This window comes from Gobius niger (genome assembly GCF_951799975.1).
Source record: "Gobius niger genome assembly, chromosome: 24".
Classification (NCBI taxonomy): domain Eukaryota; kingdom Metazoa; phylum Chordata; class Actinopteri; order Gobiiformes; family Gobiidae; genus Gobius; species Gobius niger.
The window spans coordinates 9001622-9008284 of record NC_136875.1 but is presented as its reverse complement, the minus strand read 5'-3'; positions in this window follow the sequence as shown (position 1 = coordinate 9008284).

Below are 6663 nucleotides of genomic sequence, written 5' to 3'. Positions count from 1 at the left end.
TGTGTGTGTGTGTGGGGTGGGGGGGGGACTTGTGCGGCGCCGGGGCCAGCTCATGTAACACTCCTGTTTAATTTAATTACCTGTCCACTCTCATAATTACAGCCCTGATTAACAGAAGGGTCCTAAACGGGGACGGGGCCCGGGGTGAGGCGAGGGCGCGGGAGGAGGAGGGGGGAGGCGGGAGGTAAGGTGTGTCCGGCACTGGCACCACGGACGAGGAAAGGTCTTATATATTGTCTTTGGGAGTTTTTACAGGCCAGACTGACTTTCCGGCCCAGTGTGTTTTAACCTTGTCTAAAACACACGCAGTCTTGAGTCATCCCTGTTTCTCCTTCCATTGTTATGACTGATCATATTTGTTTACACAGGCCTGATGAGTCACGTTTTAGATGCGTTTTCATGATTTGAACACAATAGACGCCATTTAGGTCCATGTAGTAAAGTATAAAGTGGAAACTAAAAAATAGGGGAGACAGCGGCGGCTGAGATATACTCGTGCACAACAGCTCCAAACTTTCCAGTCAGGTACAAAATATTTCAAAGGTTTTCTCGGAGGGATTTGTTAATAACTACATCCTATTGCAGCACAGTAGCACAGCTCATGCTTCACAGCTAGAAGGTCCCGGGTTCGATTCCCACCAGGGATGGAGCCTTTCTGTGTGGAGTTTGCCTGTTCTCCCCGTATCTGTGTAGGTTTCCCCCGGGTACTCCGGTTTCCCCTGAATGTGAGTGCGCATGGGGGACGACGGATGGAAATTAGCCCAAGGCTACAATCCGGTGTGGCTTGTTTACATGCATGAGACCCATGTATCTTCATTAACATGCACTGTCCCGACCAAATAAACCAATCAAATAGGCCAGACCCTTCACACTACTGCCTACATACAGTGATGAGAGACATGAAATGAATGGCGGTTCAGACGTCGCCGGCAAAACAAGGACAAATTAAAGCCGCAAGCGGCATCGAACGGCCCTCGCGGGCCGTGCCTCCTTTAGCGCCTCTATTGCCGCGTCTATGTAACCGTACCAAGGGCGCCAGCCTGCAGAGGGCACTGGCTTCGCGCTCGTCATCCACTATATACCCCCGTTCACACTATATACCCCCATTCATTTTAATGCAACAATATGTTGCAAAAGGGCCCTTCGGTGTGGGCCCTTTATACATATATGGGGTCCATATATATATAGGGCCCATATATATAACATATATATGGGCCCTGTCACTGTTTTACATGGTGAGTTTACGGTTGACATGGGGACAGCACTTACTCCGCGCTGCGATTGCGATTACAATAGGCCCTTGCGACGCCAGGCCGCTCGGGCCTAACAAGGAAAACGGGCTCTGAAACAGTCCAGGAAAGTGCTTCCATTATTATTGGATTATTATATCCATAATTGAGATTTAGATGCAAATATCGGCAATTTTTGCCATTTTTATGCATAAAATTGCCTATTTTTATATGAAAAAACATACGACAGAAAACGCAATACATCTGTTCCTCATATTCATGTCAGTAATCAACAGCAGAAGTTTCAAATTGATCTCTACACATTTAAACATTGTCCTAACTGCTACTGTCTTTATTATCCTTGAATTACTAGTCATTGCTCTGAAGACTCATTTGTAAGTGGTAAGTCCCCGTCCCCCCCCCGTCTCTCGTCCCACCGAACTTTTCCCCGCTATCGACCGCGCTTCATTTACAAGCTACATTGTGCACCGTAATGTATCGTCTAATGATTTAAGCGCAGCCTTGGCCTATTGTTACGAAACTGCCATCTTTTCGCAATACTAAAAGCTCGGGCCAAGAGGGGGTCACTTTAGGGATTTTTTTTATTTTTTTTCCCTCCCCCTGAAACCGAAGCACAAATTCCTCCGACGTCGAGTGATTTACGCCTTTCCCTTTTCCCATTTTTTTTTTTTTTTTTTTTTCTGATATAATGAACTTTCCGAATCTCATGAACGATACAATTTTCGCAGTGATCATGATGGCAATTAGTAAATTAATTTTCGCGCAGGGGAGGAAGGGGGGGGAAAGCGGTGGCCAAAAAAAAGAAGAAGAAAAATACAACCTGACGTGTTTCCAAAAATCATAAAGAGCAAGGTAGCGTCTATTTGCGAAAACGCACTTAGGTTTTTACAATGTCTTTTAGTTGTTGCCGCCCGACTTTGGCATAAATCATCCAGATGAGAATCGATACAGGCGGGAGATAAAAGTTTCAAAGCTAAGGAGTAAAAAAAAAAAAAAAAATAGTGCCACTTATCAACGTCTGATGAGCGAAGATAAAGTGGGGGAAAAGCGGGGGGGTAAAAAAAAAGACGTTAATCACGATGGCGCCGTCGAAAGGAGGTAATTTACCGACCTCGAAGGGAAAATGAACTCGTATCAAAAGCGAATACTCGACGGTAAATGTGCTTTTAAACAACATTGTGTGAAATAAGCACCTGCGGCTTTATGTGCCCGGTCCCATTGTTGGTTTAGACTGAGGTTTAGCCACAGCTGCCCTGGGGTAGACTGACAGAAGCGAGGCAGCCTGTCTGTGCCATCGGCCCCTCCGACCACCATCACTCACTCGCTCGCTCACTCCCTCGCTCGCTCACTCGCTCACTTGCTCACTCACTTGCTCAGTCGCTCACTCACTCAGTCGCTCGCTCACTCACTCACTCGCTCACTCACTCACTCACTCACTCGCTCACTCACTTACTCACTCGCTCACTCGCTCGCTCACTCACTCACTCACACACTCACTCGCTCACTGGTGTTCCCAAACAGTCTCCCATCCATTGCTTGTTAGTCCTAGTTTAGTCCTGGTTTAGTCCTGCTTTTCTTGCTAATTTAGTCCTGGTTTAGTCATAGTTTATTCATGGTTTTATTGCTAGTTCAGTCCTGGTTTAGTCCTGCTTTTCTTGCTAGTTTAGTCCTGGTTTAGTTCTAGTTTAGTCCTGGTTATATTGCTAATTAGTCCTGGTTTGGTCCTAGTTTAGTCCTAGTTTATTCATGGTTTTATTGCTAGTCTAGTTTAGTCCTGGTTTAGTTCTACTTTAGTTCTGGTTATATTGCTAATTAGTCCTGGTTTAGTCCTAGTTTATTCATGATTGGGTTGCTAGTTTAGTCCTAGTTTAGTCCTGGTTTTCTGGCTAATCAGCCCTTGTTTGGCCCTAGTTTAGTTCTAGTTTAATCCAGGTTATATTGCTAATTAGTCCTGGTTTGGTCCTAGTTTAGTCCTAGTTTATTCATGGTTTTATTGCTAGTCTAGTTTAGTCCTGGTTTAGTTCTACTTTAGTTCTGGTTATATTGCTAATTAGTCCTGGTTTAGTCCTAGTTTATTCATGATTGGGTTGCTAGTTTAGTCCTAGTTTAGTCCTGGTTTTCTGGCTAATCAGCCCTTGTTTGGTCCTAGTTTAGTACTGCTTTAGTTATAGTTTAGTCCTGGTTATATTGCTAATTTGTCCTGGTTTGGTCCTAGTTTAGTCCTGGTTTTCTTGCTAGTTTAGTCCTAGTTTTCTTGCTAGTTTAGCCCTGGTGTAGTTCTAGTTTAGTCCCGGTTATATTGCTAATTAGTCCTTGTTTGGTCCTAGTTTAGGCCTAGTTTATTCATGGTTTTATTGCTAGTCTAGTTTAGTCCTGGTTTGGTCCTGTCTTTCTTGCTAGTTTAGTCCTGGTTTAGTTCTAGTTTAGTTCTGGTTTTATTGCTAATTAGTCCTGGTTTGGTTTAGTTTAGTCCTTGTTATATTGCTAATTAGTCCTGGTTTAGTCCTGGTTTAGTCCTAGTTTATTCATGATTGTGTTGCTAGTTTAGTCCTAGTTTAGTCCTGGGTTTCTGGCTAATTAGTCCTTGTTTGGTCCTAGTTTAGTACTGCTTTAGTTCTAGTTTAGTCCTGGTTATATTGCTAATTTGTCCTGGTTTGGTCTTAGTTTAGTCCTGCTTTTCTTGCTAGTTTAGTCCTGGTTTAGTTCTAGTTTAGTTCTGGTTATATTGCTAATTAGTCATGGTTTAGTCCTAGTTTAGTCCTGGTTTAGTCCTGGTTTATTCATGATTCTGTTGCTAGTTTAGTCCTTGTTTAGTCCTGGTTTTCTGGCTAACTAGTCCTTGTTTGGTCCTAGTTTAGTCCTAGTTTTCCTCCTAGTTTAGCCCTGGTTTAGTTCTAGTTTAGTCCTGCTTATATTGCTAATTAGTTATGGTTTGGTCCAAGTTTAGTCCTGGTTTAGTCCTAGTTTATTCATGGTTTTCTTGCTAGTTTAGTCCTAGTTTAGTCCTGCTTTTCTTGCTAGTTTAGTCCCGGTTTAGTTTAGTCCTGGTTATATCTGTAACTAGCCCTGGTTTCAAATTCGCCGTAAGCTAAAGGACGACGGACAAACGCTATCGGCCGTTCACCCTCAAACCCACCCGAGTCCCATGTAGTCACTTTCCCCTGTTTTACCGCTCCACTCTCCCCTCCCTGCAGCCGTTTGATGCGTTCATTTAGCGGCGTGGCCCTCCTCGTCTCTTTCTCCTCCGCTCTGCTTCAGCCCGACATCTGTTCCTCTCCGCTCCACAATGGCACCACTGAGCCGCCATGCAAAGAGAGGTCAAGAGATCAGTGCCTTCCCTCTGCACACGTGCACGCACACACACACACACACACACACACACACACACACACACACACACACACATACATTGAGATTCACCACGTCAACTCACTTTGCTCCGGTAGTTGCACCTAATATGGCACACGGGACCCGAAAATGAATCCAACAAGGACGACCGCGACCCAGAGACAAAGTAAACATCGTCAAAGTATTGAGCTGAAATCGTGATTAAAATAACTAATTCAAACAGACCCAGGGAATGTTTTTGTGTAAGAAGTGAGCCCCGGGAAAGGCTCGAAGGTCCCACTATCGCCATTGGTGCCGTGACCCACTTTTGGGCCCTGATCCACCTGTGGACACACTTGCACCTGCTTTTCGTATGGCTTATTTGGTGACACTCTGTAATAACTACACCTTATTTAGCCATAATAAATAATGAGTTAACAGTTAATTCATCAGGATCAATTCATTAGTTAAGTCTGACTAACACTTAATAACTACTTAGCAAGAGGAGCTTTTCATTATGAGTTATAGGCATTCTTCTTTCTTTCTTTCTTTCTTTCTTTCTTTCTTTCTTTCTTTCTTTCTTTCTTTCTTTCTTTCTTTCTTTCTTTCTTTCTTTCTTTCTTTCTTTTATTTGAGCAGCTCAGTATTCAGCAGATGACGTGACAAAACAAACAAACAAACAAACAGCTAGCCGGTAAGATGCCCAAAAGGAGTAGGCCGAAGCAAGGTGCTTGTACACGCCCAACCCCTTCCAAATTGACATAGTTAAAGGCAAACATTTACAGTTAGTTACCATAGTAACGTTCCGAAAGCATGTCAACTAAAAGTGTACCCAGTACCTTATCATGAACATACATAGGATATTGTAGAGAAAAAAATAAATAAAAAATGTATATGCTCATATATATATGTATATGTGTTGTTAATTGTTGTTGTTTTTTGTTGTTGTTTTTTACATCGGTTAGGCCATCTAGTTTGTACATTTTTTTTATTTTCAAGAATGGGGTAGGAGTTTATAAGATTTTTTTTCTTCATCCAACTCCTGTTCTTTTTTTCATGGAATGTATTGTATTGTATTGTTTTTTGTTGGATTGTTGCTTTATTTTAGGTTGCATTGCCTTGAAAAAAGAATAAATAAAATGAAATGGAAATATATATATACATGTAGTCCATTTAAGCGCATATCGTATACATATACATGTTTATATATGTATACAGCAATATAAATATTTATGTACATAGCCCTTCAGAGAACATTGTTATTATTATTATTATCATTATTATTTTTATTTTTTTCATGTTGTCTTTTTCCATCTTTCTCACTTCTTGAATATCGCTCTCTTTTCCAGCGTATTGATGCAGTAAATCCTGCTTGAACCTAACTTTGACTTTTTATTAACTGTATTAAGTAGTCACACTTAACTAAGGAATTGTTCATGATGAATTAAGTGTTAATTCTACATGTATTAATGTTAAATAAGGTGTAATTATTATAAAGTGTTATTCTTATTAGTTATTGTTTATTGGCTTATGAGTTTTTATTAGATACGGTTTTAGGTCCAATCATCAAGTTGTGTTTTAGTGCATGTGATATGTTAAGTTAAGGTTTCACTTTCTTGCTACATTGGTACATTTCGGGGATATTTATTGTCGAACTTGGGCTAAGGAAGTGACATAGGAGGTAGAACTTCCACTGGTGATGGGTGATACCACATTTTTTTGGAATCGATACGATACCGATACTTTGGGGGTCATTTTTCTCGATATCGATGCTGGTCATTTTATATGGGTGATTCAATATACATTTCTAAAACTGGGGATTTTATATTATTAATATGTACATTAAAATTATAGGTGTATTACTTTAAGTGGTTAATTAAACAAAGTCAGTGTGAAATAAATACATAAACAAAGTATAAAATGAACACTTATACTTAAACTAGAATGATATGGATGGGCCAGTCCGACACTCTTCTGCTGAGGAGCGTTTGGGTTCAGAACAATGAAGTTAATCGTCATTTTGTGTATATTTGCTGCTGCGTCTTCTTTTTAAATATGCCAATTAGTATCGATGCTTTTTACCCGG